This window comes from Egretta garzetta, unplaced genomic scaffold (genome assembly GCF_000687185.1).
Source record: "Egretta garzetta isolate BGI_Z169 unplaced genomic scaffold, ASM68718v1 scaffold418, whole genome shotgun sequence".
NCBI classification, from domain to species: domain Eukaryota; kingdom Metazoa; phylum Chordata; class Aves; order Pelecaniformes; family Ardeidae; genus Egretta; species Egretta garzetta.
This window is the reverse complement of record NW_009260492.1, coordinates 136,513-163,035: the sequence shown is the minus strand read 5'-3', so window position 1 is coordinate 163,035 and position 26,523 is coordinate 136,513. Positions and strand designations below refer to the sequence as shown.

Below are 26,523 nucleotides of genomic sequence, written 5' to 3'. Positions count from 1 at the left end.
CGGAGCAAAATAGCACCCAATCACCGGGAGCCGGAGCACCCGCGCTTCAGCCCCAGAAAAGGCAAGTTTAGCCCCAGGCATCGAAAGCAGGGGCTGCCATGAGCAAGGCGGGCGCAGGGGGATGCGGCTCTCAAGGGCACCTGGGATGAGGCTTGTTCCTCTGTGAGCCCCCCGGAGAGCACGAAGAGGGGAGAAGGGACTGTTTGCTCCGCAACCCGGCGTCTCTGAGCCCGCTGCGGGATGGACACGGGTGCCGGGGATGCAGAGGGGCAGATCAGGAACCTGCAGGAGAGAGGAGGAGTAATTCCCTGGGACCAGCAGTGCTTAGACACCCCTGGCCCCTCACTACAGGAAAGACATTGTGTAGCTGGAACACGGCCAGAGAAGGGCAGCGGAGCTGGGGAGGGGTCTGGAGCCCCAGGCTGCTGGGGAGCGGCTGGGGGAGCTGGGGGGGTTCAGCCTGGAGCAGAGGAGGCTGAGGGGAGACCTCATCGCTGCCTACAACTGCCTGAGAGGAGGGGGGAGCCGGGGGGGTCGGGCTCTGCTCCCAGGGAAGGGGCGATGGGACGAGGCGGTGCTGAGGGCCAGGGTTTGGGGGTGGGATGGCAGGGGTAGGGGAACGGTTGGGCTTGGTGAGCTTAAAGGGCTTTTCCAACCCAAACAACTCTGAGATTCTATCAAAATCGCTTTTTGCCAGTGTTTAGAGCAGCTCCTTTGCCCTCCGACCCCTCCAATTTCCCTGCGGTACCCGTGCTGGCAGCCAGGTCCCCAGGAGCCCTGCTGCAGCCACGGGCACCTCCTGGGGAGGCAGGGAGGGATGTGGTCCTCACTGCAGCATCCCGCTCACAGGAGGTCATGAGGAGATGAAGCATCTCTCATTTGGGGAGCTGAAAAGGACCATTGGGCTCTGGCCCTGCCTGCACAAGGTTACCCAGAGCCCCAGCTCAGCACGGGCAAGTACAGCCTTGGGCAGAAGCCCCTGTCCCAGGGGATGTGGTGCAGCCGTGGCTGGTACCGGCCCAGCACATCTTGGAGGCATCCCGCTTTGGGGACATCTCTCTTATGGAGAGATGCTTCTGAAAGGCTTCAGGTTTGGAAAGAAAAAAACCTGAAACTGTGACATTTCGTGTCACATTGACATTTTTCTTTAGCGGAAGTGTGAAAGGGCTTTGATTGCAAGATCTAAAGAAGGAATAAATGGAGCACTGGCATCCCAGAGGGGCCTTAGCCTTTCTCCAGGGCTCTGGACACCCGGTGAGACTGGGTCATGGTCCTGCTTTAGGACCACGCAGTAAATGAACTCAGGAGCCTGCTTTCCAGGGCAGGGATTTCCCCTCTTTGGCAGAGACAAGACCGAGCATGCCGTGATCCCTGCTGCAGTATAAATAACGCGCCGCAGAAGCTGAACGCAGATGGAGGAAGGGATGGAGCTGTAAACACAGCCCCCCACGCCGTGCCAGGGCTGCAGGCGCACATGCCAAGGGTAGTTTTCTCAGTTTTATTCCTGCTCCAGTAAGGTCAGGGCTGTTAACTGGCAAGGCATGTTCTTTATAGGGACATAACGAAAGCAGAAAATCATAAACAGGCCAAATAAAAATCCCTTCTCCTTCTAGTTAATCATGTCTCCCGTGGTGCTTGCAGCTTCCTAAGCTTGCTCCTGCCTCCTGTGGGCGAGCTGGTCCTCCTAGGAGAGAACCCGGGGGCAGGACGGGCAACGTCTCCATGCACAGAGCCCAGGCAAAACGCCCTCCTGCTTCATCCCAGCACAGGGCCACGCGACAGAGAGCTCTCCCCACCCTTTCCAGGACTTTTCAACACCCAGTTCCTGCAGTGGGGAGGGATCAAGAGTGTTTTTGCCTCCACATGTTTAGCTCTGAGCAGTTCCCCGCCGAGCTGCAAAGCCTCCATCTCCATCGGACAATTTATCCCAGGCAGATGGAAGAAAGAGATTCCCAGAGGCAAATTCTTTCCTAAGCCCTTGAACCCCCCAAATCCCAGCTTCTCCCTTGCCCTGAGACCGATAAAAGCGTCTTTGGGATGGGGTTAGCTCAGAGAGGGGGGGAAACATGATCCGGCTGTGAGACCAGGCAGAGAGAAAGCCGCTGCTGGAAGAGCTCGGGAGGGCAATCGAGCAGCATGATGGACGGGGCCCCGGCTGCACAAGGGCTGGGCTCCGTGTCCAGGCTAAATATTGACTCTCTGGCTTTGGCTTGATAACACAAATTTATCTTCTCTGACTTCCCAGGCTGTCAGCTTGCCTTGAATTCGCAGGGGTGGTGTCTGTCCGCAGCGCGCTGGCCGCCCCGAGGCTCTGCCGTGGCTCCGTGGTCCAGGATGGAGTTGTGCTTCAGCATCCCCTCGCTTCTATGGCAACACTCATTTATCCTCCCACCAGGACATAATCTTCTTTCTCCCTGTCTTTAGTAACTCACAGTTAAAAGCCAATCATAAAGATATAAAATTAGTCACTGATTATTTTCGGCATGGGTTTGTTCTGGGGATGAATTTTCCTTTTCTCCACACAATTCCCCCTCTCCCCTGCTGCTGCAGCAGCCCCAGCCCGGCTCTGCTGCCTCCTGCCACAGGTACAAGGGGAGGCAGATGCTCGAGCCGGCTGTGAGGGTGAGTTTCCTGCTGCCCCGGCTCTCGGTCCAAACCTGCCGGCTCACCGGGCTGGCTGCAGATCCTTCCCCCAGATTTCATCCCTGGCTCCACCAGATCCTCCTGATTGGGTTCCCAAGGCCTGGGAATCAAAAACATCCTTCCAGCCCTTGAAGCATTTATCCTTCAACTCCTCGTGTAGGCAGGGCTGGGCTCTTGACCTGCTTTTAAAGAGGGAATTTGGATGTTGCCTGCTAAGCCCAGGTCCCCTGGGCAAAGGACAGCTTTGTAGGCCGGTCCCTGCTCCAGCAAGAGCCCCGTGGTCTCCACGCCGGCATCGTCCCTTTGTGCAGCTGGGGGTGGCAGGGGGTGCCGGCTGATCCAGGGCTACAGAGGGGAGTGGCCCCCTCCCCGCTGCCGGCTGTGCCACAATGCGCTGCCCGGCAGCTGCTGGCACCAAACAAATACCTGCTGGAGATGCACGTGGCGCTCAGGCCAGGCATTGCACAGGCTTCTTGTAGGTGCTTCGTGTCTCAGAGCCCTTCCTTCACCCTTGTCTTAGACGTGGTCGGAGGTTGCCACTGGGCTGAGATGCGATCGGAGGGGAAGTGGGGCTGGCAGCTGGAAGAGGGGATCACAGAAGCATCATTTCTTGGGGAAATCAGGTGAAAAAGCATCCCGATTCCTCACACGGTCAAAATCCTGAAAGCACAGGTGTCCCCATAGCAACTTGGCCACGTCCCAGCGCTGACAATATTCTGCTGACCTCAAATTCCTCTTTCAGTTGGATCCAGCATACATCAGCTCTTCCCATCCTCAATGGTTGTGCAATGTCTGTGTGCTGAAACACAGCTGCTGCCTCCTTACCCTGAGGTAGCAACACATCAGCACCAGCCGGGGAGATTATTTCTCCGCGTGATTGCAAGAACCACAGACCTTTACGAGCACTGGCATTAGTAAGAGGCGCTCGGGAAGTTACAGGAAGCGAGGAGATGTCTTTTCTCTGCCAGCTGTGCTTCTGTCAAATCACAATCTCTCATCACGGGAGATTTTAGATACGTTGAGCTGAGCAATCTCCTCGTGGAGGTGCAGCTAATTGAAAGCCTGGAGCATTTTGGAAGCTGGATGTTCCTGTGGCTTCATGCCACCAGGCATTGCAGTGGGGTTGGGTAGCGCTGCTGGTGTTGGAGGGAGCCAGCGAGACAGACGGAGCATCCTCTGTGCAAGCCGATACCCACAGCCGATACCTGGATGGGCTCCGCTGCCTGGTGCAACGCCCTGGCTGGCTGCTTGCAGGTCACAGCCCTGCTCTGCCCAGCTGATGGAAAGCATCTGATAGCAGAGAAATGCTGCAAGAACTCAGGCCCGGGCCCTTCCCTGCAGCTTCAGTGATTTGGTTAGCCAGGAAAACATACCTGAGGGTATCGTCTGCCTCCTCTCCTGGGCGAGGGGTTGACGTGGCGTGGAACTGGAGAGGGAGAAGATGAGAGCTCTGTGGGACAGGTACAATCTCAGGCCAGCTCCTGGTTTAAGGAATCACAGCTTGCAGCATCTTTGAGGGCCTTCTTCTTTCTCTTACCCTGAGCTTTGAGCTGTGGGTGAGGCTGGTGGAACAGCAAGCCAGAAACACTTTGTTTAAAGGTTTTTGTTTAAAGGCAAGGGGACATCCCGCCTATGGACCAGGCTGGGAGGACATGCCACCATGGGGTCTTCAGGAGCACAGCATGATGCTGCAGACCAAGCACCAGCTTAACCACCTGTGGGCACATCTGTCCATTTGAGGATGGCAGAGGTGATCACATCCATCAGAGAGACTCTCCCACGTCACCTCTGGCTTTCCAGCCCTGAGCTAGAGCAGGCCAGCTCCAAGGACAGAGCAGCGGCCACGCTGGACACACAGACCCACCTGGCAGCAGCATCCCAATTGCGTTCAGGGTCTGGGTTGTCTCATAACCTTTCCCAGTGGTGATGGAGGATGGGATGGGCCTCAGCTTGGCTGAGCTGAACAGGACAAGAAGCAGCCACGGTCCTGCCCTCAGCCCTGGTCCCTGCAGGTTGCCTTCATCCAGTTGCAGCCATCAGTCCCAGGACTGGCTGGAGCTTGGGCCACTCAGCACCATGACACAAGATCAGGCTGGCAGGGGCAGAAAACACCGTGTTGAATGCATTCGTAACTGGTCGAGAGCTGTGCGGACGTGCTCATAAATGAAATGAGCTTGTTGGATCTCTGCAAAGAGCAGAAGAAGTGACAGAGAGGGTGTGGGAAGCCCCTTCTGCCCCGCATCGTCCCCCTCGCCGTGACATCCGTGTCTGGGCAGGGACGAGCACGGCGCAGGGATGTGCTGTGGGCAGCGATCCCGCCCGCGGGGCTCCCGGCCCCACCGTTCTCGGGTGAGCAACACCCGTGTCCCACTGTGCCACCGGCAGCCGGCACAAAACACCGCGGTGCCGCCGGAGGGAGAGCCGTTCACCGGGCTCACCCCGTCACCTTGCTAAAAGCCGTTGGAGGCATTGATCCCCCAGCGCGCTATATGATCTATAGGTATTCAGAGCAGCTCCACATTAAAGCCAATCTGATCACACTCTAATCCACGTGTGACCTAAATACTACAACTTACAAATCTCAGAGGTTTTCGCTCCCTTTGCCTGGCAGAAGGAGCAGCATTCAGGTCAGTGGGAACAGAAGATGCCGGATCCCATTAAATGCTACTTTTAGTCTCGGCTGCTTTCAGTAATTGTTCCATGATCCGGTTTCTCTCAGCCCAGCGCCGCTTAGGGCTAATCATTATTCTCTTTGAAGATTTACAGCTGTTCGTACCTCCGAGGAGAATACAAGTATGCGACTGTGTTTGAACATGACATTTCAGATGAACTGCCTTTGGAAGTGCCATCTGGGAACGGGCAGAGCAGCCGTGATGTTCGTCCCTTCAAGGGCCGCTGCTGGGGGTTGTTGCTCTATCAGTCTGAAACAGCCACATCAGGGGAAACTGAGGCAAAAGGAGATTAAGGGGGAAGCAAAGTTTTGGGTAAGGAACAGCCTGGGAATAATATCCCCAAAATCACAGATCTTCCTCATTTTGACTTCCCGGCGGGAGGGCTGTGGCTGGTTTGTTAGTGCCTTTAGCTGGTGAGGTTTGGTCCCCCCATGCTGGCACCGTGGGCTCTGCAGATGCAGCCCCGTTCCTCCCTTTCCAATCCCCACCCAACGAAGGAGCCGCTTCCCTCTGCTCCAAGCGTGGGCCCTGCAAACAATACAGGGCATCGGGAGCGTGAGGGCTCTGCTGCTGGAGCTGCCCTGTGCAAGGGGCTCGGGGCTGTTTCCCTGCTCCTCGCAGCAGCCAGCCTCTTTGGGACGATGGCTCCCCACTGGAGAGCTGGTCCTGGTGGTTTTAGTGCTTTCCCCAGGGCTCCAGGTTGTCCTGACACCATTAATAACACTACGAAGCCCCAGTGGGACCGAGCAATCAGCCTGTGCCTAGAGAAAGGTCTTTTTGTCCCTCTGCCATCGTGGAGGGATGCTCCCAGCCCTCGGCAGCTGTGCTGGGAGCTGCTGGGCTGCGGGACAGCAGCGAGGATGCTCAGCCCCAGCACCTCGGTGTGGGCTGTGCGACATGGCGGGGGGAGGAGATGCCCCAGGCAGGTCTTTAGGGTTAGGAGAATCGTAAAAGTCCAAAGTCCACCACAAAGTACAGCAGAAAGTACTGCAGCAACAACAAAAATACAATGAACTTCCTAACCCGCCCCAGACCCTTGGCTGGGTTTTCTAGTTTCCCAGTGCCTCCCTGCTCTGGTTCCCCATTTCTCTCTCTGTTATCAGACAAGAAATTCCCAAGCTAAAGTTCAGCAGACTTCAGAAACCAAGGGCAAAAGTTTCACACGCGCCAGGCTTGTCCGTTCTCTCCTCCCTGCCTGACACCACGTATTTCTCAGTTTCTTTGTGACAGTAAAGGAAGGCTGGAGAGGTTTGGGTTCTGCTTTCTTAATAAAAATTCCCCCCTTGACAAGACCAGGCCTGTTGGCCCTGTAAGGGACCTGCTGGGGTCCTCACGGATGTGTTTTGCTATCTCTCTGAGGTTTGGAAACTTGGATGATGACTTTCCTCCTCCAAACTTTTAGCTGGTCTCCAAACTACTCTCTTAATTGTAAGCAGCACAGAAAAGGCTGGGACCTGGGGACAAGGTTTTTGAGTGAAGTTTCCTCCTGCTCCAACTTTCCTTCTCCTTACTTGAATAAATGAATGCCAAATGAAATATATTATGTGATAACAAGCAAGAACCAAACCATTTAGGCCTCAAAATAGCAGCGAACTCCCTTTCCCAAAGCCACATTTGTAATTATTCAGTTTTCTCTCCTTTTTGCCCACCACCCTCAATGTCACCCTGCAGGCCAGGTTGTGTCCAGTGTAGGCAATTCCACTGCAATGAGGCAAATAAAGAATTGTTTGCATCTGCCCTGCTTGCAGGTCCGTGGGGACTGTAGGGCTCTCGGCTCCCATCTTCCTGGGCTAAATTAGAAGACATCAAAGCTCATGATCTTTAATGTTTTCTGGTCCTTTCCCAAAATGTCCTTGCTGGTCATTTGTTCCTAAACTATATCCTAATCTGTGGATGTGTGGCATCAAAAAGGCCCGCCTTCAGGATGGGTGCTCATTTGCAGCTCCCTGCCATCACCAGAAGAAAGCAAATGTCCTGGAAAAGCCACGCTGCAATCACCCACTTGCCACGATTAATACAAGCTTAGGTGGAATTTTTTAATGAATGACAGAGCAGAAGACTCAAGAACAAGCCCTGAATGAAAGCAGGTGCCTTGAATGAAAGCGGGCTCCTGCCCACGGGGCCAGGGGGAGGTCTTTAAAGGGATTTGGACCAGGACCTCCACCCGGGTGGCTCCCAAGTTAAGCAATAATTCAGTCTGAAGCATTGCCCTGTTTTTTATGCTGTTTTCTCACCAATACTACATGGCGATTGAGTCCTGAGGCTTGTTCTGACACTGACCCTTCTCTTTTCCCCCCGAAGACACCAAACAACCTCATTCTCACTCCGGTTTCAGCAGCCCGTGCCATGTTTTGGGGCAGGACGGAGCCCTCCGTGATCATGCCTTAGATCACAGCAGTAGAGTTCAGCCCAGACTGAATTAGTTCCCATGACTGTCTACGACACCAGTCTGGTATTTCTTGGCAAAAAGGCACAAAGTAATGAAATGTGCCCCGGGATGGGGCAGGTAGATGCAGAGACAGGCAAAGGGAAATGGCAGCGTGCCGATGTTTGCTTGCGTGCGCAGCCAGCAAGGACTTGAGGCAGGAGGAGCCTGCGGGCTCTGGTAGTAACGGCTATTTAAAGTGATGATGGAATTATTAAAAAATGGCAACACTGGTGCATGACTGGGCAGAAGGGCGGGAGATGAGCAGCTCCACAGCCTTCTCCCAGCAGCAAGGTGCTCAGCATCCCTGCCAGCCAGGCTCTGTCCCCCAGCTGTACCCTTGCATCTCAAATGACCACTGAAGATTTTGTGACTTTGGTCGGTCCTTTCCCAGCTCTGGGGCAGGCATTTGACTCTGAAGCGTGGCTGCCCTCGAGTGGTGTCTCAGGGGCACGAGTGAAGCCCATTAAAGGGATGCACGCTTGCAAGGCAGCTCCAAGACAAATGTTTAATACGCCACTGCCCCTAGTTGCATCAGTTCCCCTCCCTCCTCCTCGCCCCACATGTGCCCAGCCTGCTTCACACTGGGAGGTATGAAAGCAAAGCCAGCTGAGTCCTTTTGCTGGGTTTTTTTTTTTTTTTAGAAGGAGCCAGGTTTCATCAGCACAGCAGAGCATGGTCTCCAAGCCAGCCTTGGGTCTCTGCAGTGATGCAGCTGATTTCATGTTCTACACATTCCGGGGATTTTTAACAGCAAAAGCGAGAAGAGCACAAGGCACCTCCCCTTCAACCACCTCTGCCCCTCCAGAGATGCGGGGTAGAAGAGCCCTCTCCATCCCCATCAGCCTCTTGCAGTGTTGGATGGATCCCACACACCACCTGAAAGCCAGGTAGCAACACACAGAATCCCAGGACGGTGGGGGTTGGCAGGGCCCTCCAGGGATCACCCAGTGCCACCCCACTGCCCAAGCAGGCTCACCCAGAGCAGGGGGCACAGGACAGTGTCCAGGCAGGGGTTGAAGATCTCCAGAGAAGGAGACTCCACAGCCCCCCTGGGCAGCCTGGGCCAGGGCTCGGGCACCCTCACAGTCAAGAAGTTCTTCCTCCCGTTCAACTGGAACCTCTTCTGCTTCAGTTTGTGCCCATTGCCCCTTGCTGGGCACCACTGACACCTCTAACAACCCGCTGATTATTTCTGACCCTACATAATGCAAGGAGGGTGCTATAGAACTGCTGGGGAGGGGAGGAAGAGGCAACTGCCCCCCACTTCATGCCCATGGTAGCTAGCCCCAGCTGGGGGACCAACCACCTCCAAGTTGCTCTATGGTCACCGCTGGGCTCTTCTGTCCTGCAGGGACCAGGACCAGAGACAGAAGCTGTGGTGGCCCAGCAGGTGATAAGCAAGAGAATGAGGAAGAAGCCTGGAGAAACCAATCAGCCCGTGCCAAAATCCCATTTGGAGTGTTTTGCTCCTGTACTCAGAGGTGAATGATCTCATCGGAGAAGCATCAAAGGCAGCAAACCATTTCTGCAGGTGAATGAACAACAGAGCCAGGCTGAGAACCACGGGACAAGCCGAGACAAGTCGCGGCACAAGGCAGAGCCGGAGTTTGGCTGCAGGGAGGTTCCAAGCTCTGGGCTGCCTCGTGGGAATTTCTTTTAAAGTCAGGCTGGGGAGGAGCATTAGTGAGTAATTGCTCCATGGCAGGTCCAAGAAGTGAATAATTTTCCAAGAATAAAGGTTAAAAGCCTAGAGACTCCAATGAAAGGCGCTCTATAAATAGGACTAAGTAGGCAGCGCAGTGGGAATAATGGGCAAAAAAACTTGATGTGGAAAAGGGGTGGAAATGATCTGACACCCACGTCAGGATTGGACACGCAGTTGTCTCTGCCAAGCAGATGTTTTACATAAGCTAACATCGCAAAGAGGTTTGGGTTTGGGTTTTTTTTTAAAAAAAACCAACTTTTGGACACTCCTCTGAGAGCACAGCCTGTTGCGCGATGAGCCCGATGAGAGCGGTGAGCTGTCTGAAACCATCCCACCCCAGTGATATGTGACTTGGCTTGTCCCTGGACCAGAGCATCGTGCTGGTGCAACAGAACAGCAGCCGAAATTTGGTCTTGCTGAATCCATCACATGGGACGACTTCTGCTATGCCCAGAGGAACCGGAGGAGCTTTCCTGCCTTTTTTTCCATCATTTGTCCTCCATCTCCACCACCCCTTGTGTCCCTCGGTGGGCACAAGCAGGGCGCCCTGGCTGGGGTGCGGGCAGGAGAGCTGGTGGGCAGGGACATGGGTGCTGCATGACGGAGCTCTGCCGGCCTGCCCGTGCACAGACATGTGGACCTGCATCTCTCTCTTCCACTCCAACGGGAAAAACATCCATCCCCGGGACATTTATCCCTCCTTCCAGTTTATCTGTTGCTGGTCAGTGCTTCCTACAGTTACTAGAAAGAGGGGTGGGGTGCCAGATAGCATGATCACATACACTTTGCTTCTTTAAAAAGCAATAACCCATCTGCAGGCTGTAAATGAGCTAATGCTGCTCAAAGATCTTCGAGTCACTGTGGACCTAACTGCAAATGTCAGCTCCGGGCTTATGACAGTAAAAAGGCATCCTAGGGAACGGCTGCAAGTGGTGCAGAGGTGGTGCTAGAAAAGCCCACCCTGTGTTTGCAGAAATCCCCTGTCTTGACCGCTGCCACCAGCTCTGGTCACCTCAGAAAAGACACAGATAAGCGAGAAAAAGGGGCTGGAATGGGTGCAGGAGCAGACGGCGCATACGGCAGAGCTTCTACAGGAGGCAAGACTGAAGAGAGGAAAATACCAGCTTGCAAGAGAAACAAAAACCCAAGAGAGCTCCAGAGAGGGAGCTGTGAGTCTTTAATTCACAAAGCACAAAAACTGGGGTCCCAGATGCAATCAGCAAGCGACAGGTTGAAAACCAGCAAAGGTCTTCTGCACAGACATGCAAGGGAGTTGTGGGTCTCATTGCCATGGGATGCAGTAGGAGCCAAGTGAAGATCTACTTTGGAAAAGGGGTTAAAAACCCACCTGGAGGACGGGTCCATGCTATTAGGCTCGAGAACCTGAGTTTAGCAAGTTGGTCGGCCGGCAGCGGCGCTGCACGCCTGCTCAGCCTGGCTGCGCTCGCCGATTTGCAGTCGCAGGGTAGGTGCAAATCCAGCAAAGCCAGGTGATTTACAGGAGCTTTGCAATTGCATCCAAGGTTGGAAGTGAGGCCCAGATCTGCACATCAAAACAGATTTCCCATAAATTACTGTGTAAAGGCTTTTCATAAAAAGTTCAACAGCATGAAGTATGATTCATGAGGAACCTGTAATGTTTAATTAAAGGGGAGAAACTGATCCTGCTGTGAAAAACCTCTAGATCCCATGCCAAGCTCATCATTGACTTAATTTACGGGACATAAACAGGCCAGAAAATGGCATAAGCGGTAAAGTCGTGTAACTTTTGCCAATTCAGGATACAACAGCCGCGCAGAGGGTGATTTACAAACTAAATGAGACAAAGGGGGAGGTGTAGCAAGAAAAGGGTGAATAAACTCCTGGGCAGTGCAGGACGGGAGGATCTAACCTGTGCTCTGCTACAGCTGCTCTTTTTGCTGCTGCCCCGGTTTCTGCCTCCTGGCATGAAGGTCACTGGTCTTACCCAGCCATGAAATTCCCCATTGGCTTAAATTACCCGTGTCCTTCAGGCTTCTAACCCTAGATGTCAAACTGTGGAGGCTGCCATGTCAGTGACACGGGCATAACTTCTGGTCTAACTCCAGCGAAACTGATAGAATTACTTTGGATTTACACCAGTACCGTCCCCCGGCACCCCACCCACTGCCGGGGAACGTTTCTCCAGTTTCCCTGGGGCTCCAACTTTCTGGCCCTGTGCATGCCTCTCGGTGTAACCATGCCTACGGCAGGATGCAACGTGTGCCCAAAAAGGGATTCTCGGTATTATTCATGTGGAAAAAATGCTATGGGATTGCTACCCTTCATGTAACTATGACCTCAGTTTCATGATTCTTGATTTCTGAGCGAAATAATTTCCAATACCGAGAAGGGAGAGGCTGCTGGGTTTGTGGGGAAGGCAGCAGGGAGGCTGCAGTGAGCGATTGCTTGCGAAAGAGCCCGGCTTGGGAGCCACACCTAAGATGAGCTTGGCTCCAGCCCTGCTTCCCCACACCATCTTTCCGGTGCCTTTTTAGCAACCATGAGCAAGCCAGTGAATTGGGACCCTGAGCAATACCTAAAAGCCACAGGAACCTGTTGCTGGAGATGGCTTTGATGGGGTGTTCACCAGTCCCTAAATAGAGCAGCTCTCCACTTACGTGGAAAAGAGGGAGGCGAAGAATTCAAAACCAAGAAGGGAGAGGAGGTCACTGCAGGGCTACTCGAGTTCAGCAGTTTCACAAACGCTTTAAATATCACTCCCTGCTGTCCTGTCCAGGCCTGGGCAGAGTAGACAAAGCTGAAACGGCTCAAGGTCTTGGGGAAAAAAAAGTGAACAAATAGAGGGGAACCTAATTGTACCAGGAGATGCCTTCAGCTCGCTCCCTTCCCTTGGTCCCCATAGGAATCAGCATTTTGCAACAACCCTGAATTTGGGTACTAGAGAGTCAAAGGAACCGCAATGGCAATCAGGTGGCTCATGTCACATCCCCGAAGTGTCCCATAGGCCGACCCAGGCCATGGCTGAGTACTTGGGATGGGAACCAGCCTGCCTCCTGTTCCATCCCCCCTTGGAAAGAAGGCTCTCACCAAGATTCAGAAAGACACCAGGTGCACAAAAGGGATTTCAAAGCAGAAGAAAACAAATCAAAAAGGCAAAAACATATGCAAAAAAGCCCAGCCCAAGACTCTTGGGTGCAAAAAGCATTGCAAGCGCCAGGAACACCTATGCAGGGAAATGCTTGAAGATAAGCACCAGCTCACGCCATGGGCAGGAGAAGATCAGCCTGTCAGGGCAGCCCATTGCATTTCTGCAATGCAACAGGGCTGAAGGGGACAGACTATAGAGAAAATCATGCAGGAGGCTCTGGGGCAGAGCCACAGGCTGACCAAGGCTGAACTCCGAGGCTGGACCTGCTGTGGCTTCTGACCGGGGACAATCCCAGCACCTCGCTGTGCTGCAGCTTCCCTTTCTGTAAATAGAGGGAATAATATTTGCCATGCTCCTCACATCACAGAAAGGTAAATAAATTCACTAAAGGCAGGTTGTAGAAGATCCTAGATGAGTTTACTAGAGTACTTTGCATTTTTGTTGCAAGGTTTAACCCTAAATCCACCATCCCCGATTATACAATTGTTATCTTCCAGAGCTTTGTTCGGTTCAGCTTTCAGCATCCACACACCAGCTTTTCTGTTCCTCGTCTCGGGATATGATCCACTGCTTGCCACATCCCACAGCCAGAAATCATCCTTGACACCCAGCCTATAATCTCCATTTATTTAGCTTAATCCCTTTCACAATACATCATCCATGCCGCTGCCTTCCTCCTTCGGGCGCTCCCCACTTGTGCCTGGCTACGGCAGCCATCGCCTAGCCAACCTGCAACATCTGCTCCCTTCTTCCCTGGATTTTGGGGACAAATCCAGGCCCAGCACAGAGCCAGCTCCTGGGAAGGTTTCTGCCCTGAGCCTTCCCACCTCCAGCCTCAAAGAGCAAATAACTGAAGGCAGCCGGCAGGGCTGGCCCGGGTCTCGCAGCACCGGGGATCGGCTGGGGAAGGGAGCGCGGGTGTAACGCAGAGCAGCGAGGGAAGGCATGGTTTGCACAGGGAATAAAAAAGCCAGCCCAGTCAGCTCCAATCACTAATGAAAGCCTGGTATTGCCAGGATTTTCCTTTTCTTATACCTGAGAACGTTGTCATCGGGACCACAAATCAAACACAATGAGAGCAAGGGTAGGAGATAAAGCTGGGCAGTGCTGGGAGGGGGGAAATATAAAAGGGAGAAGGAAAAGAATCAAGGATGTGGGTAAGCAAACGAGTCAGAATTTCAGGTAAAAAAGGCAGGGTCTGAAAAGGCTGAAAAAGGGAAAAGTAGATCACTGTAGCAAAGCAAATCCACGGGGAAGAGGCAGGAGGAGAGCGCCTGGTCAGCCCTGAAGGATGAGAGCCATGAAGGGGACGGACAGACAGACCTGTGGGGCTCCCAGGGTGGGTTCGTGGGACAGCAACTGGCAGCCTGAGCACCAGACCGATGCCCACAACCACCGTGTCGCCCCGTGCCCGTGTTTGTGCCCCCATGTCCCTGCCCATTCCCCTGCCCGCCGCTCTGCCCAGGGAAGTGTCCCCCGCCGCAGGGAAGCTGGTGCCCGGTGGGTGCTCAGGACCGGCAGTGATGGAGCATTGCCCTTGCTGGCAGTGGGACCAGCACCCTCCGCCGCGGCCCCGCCACGGCCACCCCTCCCATCTGTTTTTGCTTCTGCCAGATGGGAAGGGGAGGGAAGGGTGGGGGATGGGGCCGCATCGCTGGGATGTCAGGGATTCATTTCTTTCTGTTATTTTCCCAGTGACATTTAAATGGCTGGCCCCAAAACGCTTTCTGATTGCTGTGTGGTTTTCCCAGTGACACAAAGGCGAGAGCCTTTCAGAATAAATCATTTAGAGGCAGGGGAGGGGGAAAAAAAAGCAGCAGCTCTGACCCCACAGGCACATACACCTCCCTCCTCCTTGCCCTCCCCTACAAGCATGTTTTGGAGCTGCTCAAGCAAAGGGGAGAGTGAGCAGGAGTAATTTTCCATGGATGCAGGGAACAATTGAGCCCCGCATGGTTTTCATCGTTAAAATGCTTCCCTCCAGCAGTTTATGTTCATCCACACCAGACAAAGGCGATATGCATGCAGAGACCAGTTTAGTCTTGCTCCACCCGCCGGTGGTGAGGAGTCGAGGTGCGGGGTGATGGGGAGGAGGAGTGGGGGAGAGATGCTAACGCCACGAGGTGGGACCCGCTCCAGCTCCTCTCCCGGCACAGGCCAGCTCTGAGTCACCTTTACTCAGCCCCGGCGCAGCCTCAACCATGCCCAGGTACGTGGGCTGGTTTGGGGAAAGGGGACGGGGCAGCTTTGGCACAGACAAACCAAGCGCGTGGGTTTCGGGGGAAGCACCACTCAAGGCTGCTGCTGTGGCACCATCGTTTCTGCATGCTGGGGGAGGAAGGAGGCCACAGCACTTCGCAGCAGCACTGGCTTCAGCCTCGTGCCATCAGCCTGGCTTCTCCTGGGATCCAGCCCTGCCACTCACACAGGGTCTCCAACCACCCTACAGACACGGGAGACCCTTCCCCATCCTCCGTGCAAACACCAGCTGGCAGTGGGATTGCTCCCTTGCCAGGAGAGTGCGTGCTCGTGCTGAGGATGGGTGCTGGTACCACATTTGTGCTGAGAGGCTTTAGGGGGGAGCAAGGGGCCGTGGGCACCCTCAGCACTGTCTCCCCAACAGCACAGCCCAAGGAGGGCTGAACACTGGTGGGACTGCGGACATGAGATTGGGGAGTGGAGCCCGAGCCCTGAAGCAACCTTGGGCAACCCCCAAGTCAAGCAAAGCCTCGCCATGATCCTTTTTCCTCTTTGTCATCGATTCCCTTTCCATCTCCACTCCTTTCAGGTGGAGGAACATACTTCAGTCACTGGCAAGGAGTCCCCTGGCTCTAAGCATCACTCGCAGCCCCCTCAGGAGGAAGGAGGACGGGGTCTGAGCCCTCAGATGGTCCCTGCCCAGGTATCAAAGCTACATATGGCTATGAAAAGCACAACTGGTTTTTATAGCACAGATCTGCCCAAAATAAGAGCTTCAGGCTTTTGTAACTGAAAGAGCTTTTAAATGTCCATCTCCGGGACCTGCAAGGACAGCAGGGGGTAAGTTTGTGGCTGGCATCTTCACTGCTCTTGCATGTCAAGTCAGAGCATCGTTTCTGAGCCCTTTTTGGCACCTCTTCCCCGAGTGGTGCCTACTAAACCCCCCATCCTCAGAAACATGCTGCTCGCTGGGAGCAGGCGGGGCTGAAGGGGCAATACCATGGGTTTTGTGGGAACCACGCCAAGACGACCTCTAGCTCTGAGTGCGAAGAAAGATGAAAAGCAGCCAGTTTTCACAGAAAAAAAAAAAAATAAAATTCTTAGGTCCTTATCAAAGATCAGCACATAGGCGCTAAACAGACTCAGGCCCAGACTGGTGGGAGATCTTTAAACAACATTTTTGTGGTGCAGAGTAAGGTTCTGCCAAACTCCTTCCACCTAGATACTACCGAGCCAGTGGTTCAGCCCAGTGCCGGTTTGTATCCCTCTGCCAGACCACTGAGGAAGGCTTTCAACAAAACATCAAAGCAGAGACCCAAATGAATCACAGGATTCAGCGCTGAGGCTCCAACAGCCCTTTTGTGAAGCACAACAGCATAAGCCCTCACATCCTTGTCGAATTAGAACCCCCCCAGGTAGATGTGCCAAGCTTTTCGCTCCTTGTTCTGCTTGGAGGTGTGTGCTTTTTTAGCTCCTTTTCCAACCTCCAGCAAATGCATTTGGAAATAGTTGGGTTTTACCTAAGAGGCGATGGCACTTACATGGTCACGGAGAGGTGCTTTACAGATACAGCTTGTGTGGGAAAGATTTCTTATGGCTGAGATACTTCCTCGACAAGAAGCGTAACAAGGAGAAAGGAAGCTTTTCCAGCAGACGATCTCAGTTTGCTTAGCCTAACACAACAAAGGCCAGAAGGGGTAGGACTGCTACACATAAAAGCACCCAAGAGAGAGACGAGACGCCTATTTAAGCATAAGGACAATGTTGGCATGAAACCAATTGGGAAAAAAACTGACTACAAATAAATATAAGTGAGATTAAAAAGGAGCTTCATAACTCTTAGAGCACTCAGCTTATGGAATGGCCTTGCAGGGGACACGCTGGAGGCTGTGAGGGTAGAGCACTGCACCTTTATGATCGGGATCCTGGGACTACGCGTGGACATCAGGTCTGGGTTTGACTCAAGGAGGTCTCTTCTAGCCCTATGCCTCCATCAGTAAAGACGTCCCACATGTAGGTCTCAAACTAAGAAGCTAACCCTTGCAGCATGGGGAAAGTCCTAGTGCTCAATGTCCCCATAAAGCTGTGCCAAGAGCTCTTGAAATCCCAGATGAAAAGTCAACCAAAGAAGATACATGAGCTGACTTCCCTTGCATTGCGTGTGCCTTGAGATTGGTAACTTTTCAAAGTACTATAATGAGCACGGATCTTGGAGAGCTACAACAATAGCTTATTTTCAAGGAAAATTAAGAACAGCTTGTTTTTCCTAATCTTACAGTTTCCTCCAAACAAATGTGTCACAGCTGTTATACCTGGAGGTCATGGAAAGACAGTCTCATCGGAACTGCTGTGAGAAGTATTTTGGCCGAGAAAAAGAAGAGTTTGAATGTGTCCTGTATGAAGACAATAAGGAGAGACTGAAGAGAAACTGTCTACTTGCTCGCAGTAACCAAAAGCTGAATAGCAGTCATGAATTTAAGGGGGAAAAACTCAAATCCTTTGTAGTAGTAAGAACAGAAAAGTATCAGAAGGGATTGTCTAGGGAGATGTTGGCCTGCCCATCACTGAAGGGTTTTATGAACAGGTTAGATCCATCTGTCAGGAATGATTCCTGAGAAGTTGATCCTTTTTTGGGGCAGGAGCATGGGTTGTAATGGCCTTCTGAAATGGCAGCTATTATCATCTGTGATACAAAGCTCAGCACCAAGATGAAGACAACATGGTCCTCTCTGATCACTTATGGTCAAGGCTGGATGCAGAATTGCTGCCAGCACAAACCCTACGGGCCCTCCACGTCCCACAGCAGCCCGGAGACACCAGTCCTAAAGCAGGTCTGAACGCCTCGATCCCAGCCTGTGGTATTACAGTCTGAACTGGAACGATAAAGGCTTAATCAAGCCTTATATATTATTAAACTTTATTTGCATTGTTTTGCATGCGAGGCTCAGGAATGGCTTGTCATTAAAATTCAAAGAGTTTTAGAAGTCCCAGGGACGCTGAGAGTAGTGATGGGAAAGCAGTGATGTTTCAGTGCCATTGGGTTGGCGTTGCCTGACAAAGACACAACCTGCAGCGATGGTGGCCAGAGCCAGGCAGAGGCCCAGGGTGGTGGTCACACGTCAATTGACATCACCATGAGAACGTTAAAATAAAAAAAATTATAGTTTTGTATAAATTGATATCTTGCTGCCACCTCCATAACAGTTCATGGGGAAAAGTATCCAGTTACCAGGAGCAAGCGTATTTCTGAATCCATTTAAAATCTTAAAACCACAATACATAAACCTAAGAATACCAACTGCAAGACATCAGGAAACCATTGAAAGAAAAGCCCAGTGTAATAGAAAAGAGAATTAAACATGACTATCACTGCCAAAGAATAATCTCCCACAAATATTTTTAAAGGCAACAAAGAGGATTATCAATGAGAGTTGAGACAGAATAAGGACAGATAATTTACGTTCAAGAGAACATTTTGCTTATTTCAACAGTACTTTGAGGTGAATAGACTTTTAAAAGTGACCTAAACCCCCTACTCTTGTTGGATTTGAGGTCAGAGGAGGCAGCTGAAAGGGAGCAGAGGTGCAAGACCTCTACAGTTCCCATCTCAGCTCTGCGTCTGTGCAGCCTGAGGCTGGTCCTTTCTCCCTGCCTCAGTTTCCCAATCCACAGTGACACAAGTGCAGTAAATCACAGCCTCCGAAGGGAGCACCAGGGCCGCAAGGACTGAGAGGTACCATTGGAAGCTTCAACACGTAAACCACAGATCCTATTTTCCCTGTCTAATGAATACAAGCGGTCACAGGGATGGTGCAGGATCTGCCGCTGCTGCCGTGACACGCTCTGATCTCTGCAGGGATCAGTTTTAATGTGCATACTCCAGCCTATTAATCCCGTGACTTGATTTAGCTGAACTACAGAGCTGCCGTACTGTGCACATTGTTCTGACAGCTGTTACGGACTGACCTGCTGGCTCTCATTGCTTCCTGTCACATCCTGTTCCTTGAAGGACAGCTGATTACATTTTCCTGCCTAATGAGCTCAATGAGTCTGAGGCTGCACAATTGGATAGTATCTGATCTTTGGCTTCCACTGCTGTCTGACGGCTGGCAGCCGGAGATCAAGGATACGTCTGTGTGTGAAGCCAAACAAACATGGAAACGTCATGGAGAATAAGGAACCGTGAGCTAAGAAATGAATGTGCTGTAGGACAAAAGTCCAGGGAAGCACCAGAAGGGCAGGGCACCATTACAATCTGCACTGCAATTTGAAAGGACATAGCCATTAGGCAATCCAAAATGGAAACTCTCTGACCCAAGAAAGGACATTTATATGGGGATCGGATGCCCAGAGGAACAGAGGCAACAGCTTCAGGAGCTAAAACACCCCAAAACCAAATTTCAGAACTAATTCTCAGCTCCTGCCCAGGCAGTTTATTTTCCGTAATCACAACTGCTCCCTTTCTTTGCACACACTTCCGAAGGAGTAGGTTTTCAGATCGCCATCTGAAGTACTCAGTAAAAGTCACGGTAAGCAGGAAATCAAACTAACTAGGTCATCAGTCCAATCTATACCAGTAATTTCAAGGTTTCTTGCCTTCCTTATGCCACCTCTTTATCTTCTAGCACCTTCAGAAATCTGTTGGCCTTATTAAGAGTTATGAGGACATGCTCAGCTCTGCGTGGAAGTGCACTCCCCAAAGATAAGGCTACCCTGCCCCTCCAGTGGGAGGCCCCGTGGGTCGAGTTAGGGTATCTGCATGAGATCCCTGGGCTTACATGCAGCAGGACACATGGGAATAAACAGCTCCCCCAAAGCCTGGTTGCTTCGGAAACACAGGGACAGGGATCGCCATGCTATGGGTAGCACTGCTGGAAAACATTGCAGTGCCTTGCACCTGGTCATCCCTTTTCAGCAGGGTAAGCCATAAACCCTTCAAATCTCAGCTTCTAGAGTTAATAACAAACTGGAGGCAGGGTAAGTTAATTTGTACCTAGAACGGCTTCATAAATAAAAACCTTTATGAAAACTGGAAAATTCTAGTAACAAAATAGAGCTGCCTTCATTTAAAATCCTCCACTCCTAAGTGGGTTGACAACCTGATGGCTTATTTGATAGCAGTTTGCTGTCAATCCCTCAAAAACCATCACTATAGCACTGGTTGTCTTAGGATTTCAGTTTGTTGCTTACAGAGCAAGCGGTGGGGAGATGCCAAGACCTGCGCGGGTCAGAGGTCTGCTCCTCATCTGCTGCTCGGAGGGGCTTTCCTGGCTGAAGGGGCATGGGGGGGAGCAGGTCGGAGGGGGTATGCTGCAGGGGAAGCTTGCGTTGCCATCGCTCTACCTGCTGCGTGGGCAAAGGCTCACCAGAGCTGTCAAGTTGCCACCTTTCACCAGCCTGAAATTCAAGAGTGTTTTTTTTAAAAATGTAAACAACGTGAGCTGCTAAGCTGGCCTGATGGCTGGTTCCAGCTCCACTCTCACTCAGAGGGATTGCTGACTCTCTCGGTACACAGAACCGTGAGTAAATATTGATTCAAACACGGACAGCTCATGGGCAAAAGCACACGGCTGCATGCAGCTCAAATAAACAGGCTGGCAAAAGCGCCTGCTGCCAGGGCTCCCCAGTCCCTCCTGCAGCAGCCCGAGGGCAGCCCGGGCTGTGAGCACAGCTCCGGGTGAGCTCCAGCCAGTGATTTCACTGAGCTCTGAATCCACAGGGATTATACCCAAGATAAAGCAGCGTGCAGCACAAACATACAGCTGGAAGAAATCCCACTTTGCCAATTCTGCTGGTCAGAGGCCGTTCCCAGGCTTACTCTCAGCTACAGCAAAGGGACGACTGGTTCCCTTACTTGCAACTCTCCGAAGGACGAGTGTGGGATACAACTTATTGCAGGCTAAATAACCTTCCCTGCCCTCGAGGCTCGCTCATTTTATTTATGGGAAAATATGCTCGTTAATGCTCTTATCACAGGAATGATCTAATCGGGGGGGAAAAAGTCTCCTTTGAATATATCCATTTTAATGAGCTGCTGGGCGAAATGTTTAGGCAGGCAAAACTGACTCTGAACTCGTTTCTGACAGAGCAGATTCTGCACAGGTCTTAACGCTCATCCTGCTGGCATCTGTTTGTTTTGATAACATTTCCAAACGAAATTACGAGTTACAAAAGCTGAGCTTTACTGTGCACTTCCTCATCCCTAAGGTCGACTGATCCAAGCACAATAGGAACTGAAGGAAAATAAGCCACGCCGTCCAGCTCGCCTTCCCGACGCAGAGGCTATGAAAGCGGCCTGTCCTGTAAAGAAACGTGAGATGGTGCTGAACGCTTCTGGGAGAAAAAAGGGAAGCTAAGCACAAAATAAACGAATAAATCCACCACACAGAGGGTCCTCCAGCAAACAAGCGAGGGAAAGGGGTCAGCAGAGAAAGAAAGTGTTCACGAAAGAATTCCAGAAAGCCGAAATGCTGATGACATGTGATGGCAGGGGGGCTCATTTTCTCAGGACCCGGCTCTGCGAGGTGCTGTGCACCCCACCGCCCTCTCCCCTGCCAATGGGAAGGAAAGCGCTCGATCTCCTCTCCGAGTCGAACTCCCCTCCGTGGCATTGCAGCCTTGGCAAGTCTCGTTAACTTGGGGAGGGGGAGCGGAGGGAGAGGAGGGGATGGAGACGTGAGCTGCATCTGGCCCAACGTAAACGAAACAGAAAATAGATTGTGGAAGGGAGGATGTTGCAATGTATTCCACTTTATTGTTTCGTAACTGCCTCTGAATTCCTCATGACCATTTGTTCATAACTGGCAGCAACACCCGGAGAAAAATCAATACAAAAAAAACCCCAAACCAAAAACAAGCTTGTGGGACATTATTCTTAAATTACAGAACTGTAACGACAAACTGCTCAAGCATGCTTCTTTCCCCTGAAATGTTCAGGTGCCATCCTCTGACCGTGCCTCGTGTCTCTTGCTGTTGGCTAACCCACTCGCTAGCTGACTGTATTTCCTGTTCTCACTTCAAACTTCTCCCCTCACCCCCACATTATTTTTATATGGAAACTGAACTGCAATGCCTGGTTTGATCCTGCAAACTTAAAGAAAACAACTCAGCACTTATCGGGTGACCAGCACTACTTAGGCTACACCCTTAAATCAGATAACGAGACTTTAAAGCATTTTAAGCATGTTTACCTCATCTGCATTCAATAAATAGTCCTCTTCATACCAGTTGTTTTTAAGTGAGAAAGCAGAGATCCAAAGTTTCCTTGGTAAGAAGTACAGACATTCGTTGGCCTGACGAACTAGTGACTGCTTCCTTCTAGTTCAGTATCTCACAAAGATCTTGGAAAATAAATTCTTCCCTGTGCTGGTAAACATCTAAGAATTCCGGCTTAACTTGGCAGTGGCATGCAGAATCTCCTTCCAGCACAAGTGGGTCTGCAGAAAACCTGACCTTCAAATCAAATCGTTCTCGCACGGATGACAATGAAAACCAGGAGAGTTTTCCAGCTAGAAAAAGTGTTCTAATTACATGTCCCACTAAGATCAGAATAGATTCTAACACACCAAATAGCGTCTTTAGTGGGGGAGTACTTAAAATTAGATAACTGGTAGTTAACTGTTACCTGTAAGGAAATGAACCAGAAGCTCTAAGGAAGGAGGTCGGTAGATGGTAAGAGCCCTGCTTTATAAGGCTTATCAACTACAGGTCTTATAAAATTTAGAAATAACACTGTCCAATGTTTTGATAAAGACCTCACCAGCTTTTGTTGTACTTTGTCTCCACACAGAGCTGACCAAGATGAAAATTTAAATTATTCTGGGACTAAAACCGGCTAAATTACAGGGTGGAAAAGTCATCACACACAATGATTTCTCTGAAAACACGTCATGATGGACAACTCTGCCTCAGTTTCTGTCCTGTTTTGGTGCTTGGCTACATCTCTAGATGGCTCTTAAAACTGTAAAAACAAGTAGAGTCTTCCTGGAGTGGAAATAGAGAGAAAAGGCAATCAGAACAACTTGATTTTATAGTCTGGCTCACTTATTTTTTCTTTTTTTACCATTTTTGGGAAGTTACTAAGTGTGTAATGCTATGTAAGGACTGCACACACTTTAAAACAGAGCTCGTGTTTTCCTTTCTCTTGTACTTCCCTGGTCAGCAAATCAGAGCCAGATTAATTCCCATGCTGCTGCTAAATGTCATAAGCATCTATTGCCACATTCAAGAAGAGCTACGACAGCATGTTGCAGCTAAGCAGAAAATACACATGGAGTTCTGCTACATGTCAAGTATCAGCTTTTTTCCATTCACCTTCCCTGGATCTTTGTTACTTCTCTCGAACGCGGACGCAGGAGCTGCTTCAACGAAGCCTGCAGCAGCCCACTCTCCAATAGCCTCCCCAGTGGAAAAAACCCACACAGAAGCACTAATATTTGCAGCCGTGTTATTTAGCCATGTTTTAACCACCTAAACAACAGAACAGTTTATCTTTCCTTCTCAAAATAAAAGATGTGATACGACTACGGTAGCAACGTGCAGGATTTCAGAACCGGCAAGTCTTTATGAGCGTTTCAGGTCCTGTACATCTTTCTAAGCACCAAGTTTCGTGTCATCTGATCACAATCACTTGCAAGCCTGAAAATAGACAATGAAGAGGAAGACATTCAGCTACCCTGCCCATTTCTTGCTCTAAGATCTGTTTACATCAGCTACCAGTTTTGAATTTGACTTCAGCTTATTCCTGCACTGCCATAAACTCTTCTTCCAACCCAGTATCTTTCAGAAAGTAAAAACTATAAAAGCTTGACTAAGAATCATTAACCAGTGATTTTGACTAATGTTTGAGACCTCTTCTGTTAAAAAGAGGCTGAAAAGCATGCTGAAACAAGCTAAAAATGGAAATTCTAGAAAATGTAACTCTTTGGCTTTCCTCAACCTGAAACAATTTCAACTTCAATTCCTAGCGTGGAGTTCAGTTGTGTTGCTTCTGCTGTACTTCTTCCGTTATCAGGCCTGGTTATTGAGTAACTCAGATTGTAGAAGATATTTCCCCAGGTCATTTCGTACAGCCTAATTGCTACGACCTGCTTGTGTAAGAACACGGAACAACCGGGACTCTCTGCATGCTCTCCTCTGAGGAGTTCAACAAGCAGCTCAGGAGAGAACTGCTGTAAGCTCCCTGCTGCATCCCCTGCTTTGGGGACTACGCCAGTCCTTTGGAACGTGCATTTTTTGGAGATGTGGTAGTTGGGAGGCAGTGGAACGAGGGGGCCTTTGATAATGTCTTTGCAGACACCAGATTTGGGATGAACTACAGCCTCGGGACTTCGATGGATGAGATTCTCCATTTGCACTTGTCCAGATTGCCTCTGTGTTGAAAGCTACTGCACCACAGCAGATGTGGGCGAGGGGGACTGGCTGCCCACACATCGGCTGCTCGGGTTCACTGCCCAGCATATTAGATAATACCAGGGACTGAGATGGGTTTGGACTACGGTGCCAAACGAGGCATGCACCCAGAGCAACTGCGACACCAACTTCTGCTCACCCCGCTGCTGTGGGTAGGGGAATCATGGCAAAGCAGTGGTAAAAAACCAGCTGAAGATGGCAACATCTCAAACTGCCTCAGCTGGTAATCCTGAAATTGTGAGTCAGAGGCTTCTCTGTAAGGGTTTATGAATCACTGTCACGGCTAAACTGGAAGTCAGGCTATCTCAGCAAAAACTGCAGCTGGAACTAATCCCACGCGATATTTCACGTACAAAACCAAAACAGGTTGATGGGGCTTTTTGCAGATTACAGAGCACCACAGCGTTATCCGGGTCACTCAAGTGTAAAATGGAATGACGGCCCTTTGAGATGACAGGTATCCAAAGGGCAAAGCTGTTTCCAGTGCCACAGCAAAGAGGAAAACAGCTGCAAAGATGATGTCCTCTGACACAATGCCATTATAAGGAATTACAGTTGGATCACCACAAAAATAATAAATGCCATCATTAGAAATAATGAAACCCATCACAAAATGCTAAGGCAGTCCTTCCATTGACTCACACATTCATTCCCCCATCAGGAAAACCTTTTTAGAAAGGTTGTTTTAGAACAATATACAAAGCGTGAATTGCCAAATCTTCTCTGATGTACTTCATTTCCCCGGATATTCCTGAATTGCAGTGATCCCATTGTTTCAAGGCGGTCTCTGGGTAATGCATTAAATGGCAGTCAGCTTCCCCTCCATAAATCACCAAGCCAAATCGAGAGAGCCGGGTGAGAGCAAGCGCTGATCTCTCCGTTACGTTGTGTGCTGGGAGCTGAGCGCAAATACCTGCGGCAGGAAAAGGATTTTTCTCTTGTACCTCTTACTTACCATGACTCCCAGACTAGTCCCTGGCTGCTGGCCAGGCTAGGCTTCTCATCTAAGCTGCGGGAGAACAGGCGGTTTTCTTTTGGCAATACACTTTGTTCCATCAGAGTCAATCAGAGCAGTTTGAGGACACAGAAGGTGGGTGGGGATTTAGACACTTATCCTTGTGCAAAGTGGAACCAATCAATGGAATATCCATGTGCTCAGAGCTCCTGGATGGGAATATTTTAAAGCAAATAAAAATAAGCAAGATAGTAAAAAAAAAAAAAAGAAAAAAAGTAAAGCCCAAATGCAGCTATAGTACCTAAAGGCAATAAAATAGGCGTGTCGTAGCTCGAGTTGAATGAAGAAAAAAAAAATACAGCCATCTACAATTTATTTTTCTTCTTTTTAGAAAACCATGTTTTTGAAAATCATCACAATGTATCTCTAGGAGTTTTCTTTGGCTCTACAAACACCTTTTTTCCACTTAATTTAAAAGGCATACCTGACTGCAAACTAGACTCAGCATAATTTAAACCCTTATTTTGAGCTTTCTTTCCATGCTGGGTGAGATCCACTATTTAGGATGTGCCCCGACTTCTGTGATGTGCTTCTGACTTGGTTTTCACAAGAGGGATGGTCGAAATGTTCACAAATGGCTGAGTCAAAGATCTCCTGTCATGGAAATGATAACCTATTTACCTTTTGTACACATTTGCTGCTTTTTCAGATGAATTTTGAAGATTGCCCCCCTGCAATCTTTCATTAATATTGCCCAAAGGAGAAGTGGTGTGTCCGATTTTCAAGTCCCCATCCTTTCCTCCAGACCTTGTTTTTGCCATGGGGCTACAGAAAGCCCCAACCGTGTCCCCAGGCCTCGGATTTCCAAAATCCTTGCAGGAGATGAAGAGCAGAGCGCTAGGCCGTCAGGGGAGCGGTACGGGCTGTTTGTCATGGGGGTGGGGATGCAGACCAGGTTCTGCTATGTAAATAACTTATCCACTTCCTCGTGAAGGCGCAGCACGAAGCCTTCTTCCGTTTAAAAGATCACCACCAACCAGTCCCCATTCCCCAGGCAACCGAAGCTGTAAGTTATCGCACCGGCCTACACACCCCGCAGGCCGAGGGAAACCGGGAGATGCTGCACTTGGAGGCGGGAGCACGGCCACAGCCCGCGACGCGCACCCCAAAACCGGGTGACAGCTTCAGCCCGCCCTTCTGGGGGCCCTCCCCAGCACCTGGGGGATTTTCTTATTATGTTTTTCGTTAAACTTTCTCTCAGCATCGAGCCGACGAACGCTCTGCGCGACAGATCGGAGGGCAGCGACTCCCCCTCCGCGCCCGCTGCTCCCCACAGGAGGCCCCGCTGCTCCCCGGGGCCGTGTGGACACCCCGACCGTC

The 26,523-nt window shown here is 50.8% G+C and overlaps 1 protein-coding gene across 1 annotated transcript in view; it reads right to left on the bottom strand.

The window, feature by feature from the left end:
• The window catches only part of LOC118452831 (nucleolar protein 58-like), a 32,069-nt gene extending 5,590 nt beyond the window's left edge, over window positions 1-26,479 (bottom strand). The window contains exons 1-2 of the mRNA XM_035899758.1: window positions 25,825-26,479; window positions 25,144-25,352 (exon numbers count right to left, since the gene is read on the bottom strand). The gene's annotated coding sequence lies outside the window, so the exon portion shown is untranslated. The remainder of the gene's footprint in view (window positions 1-25,143; window positions 25,353-25,824) is intronic.
• Window positions 26,480-26,523: the final 44 nt, after the last annotated feature.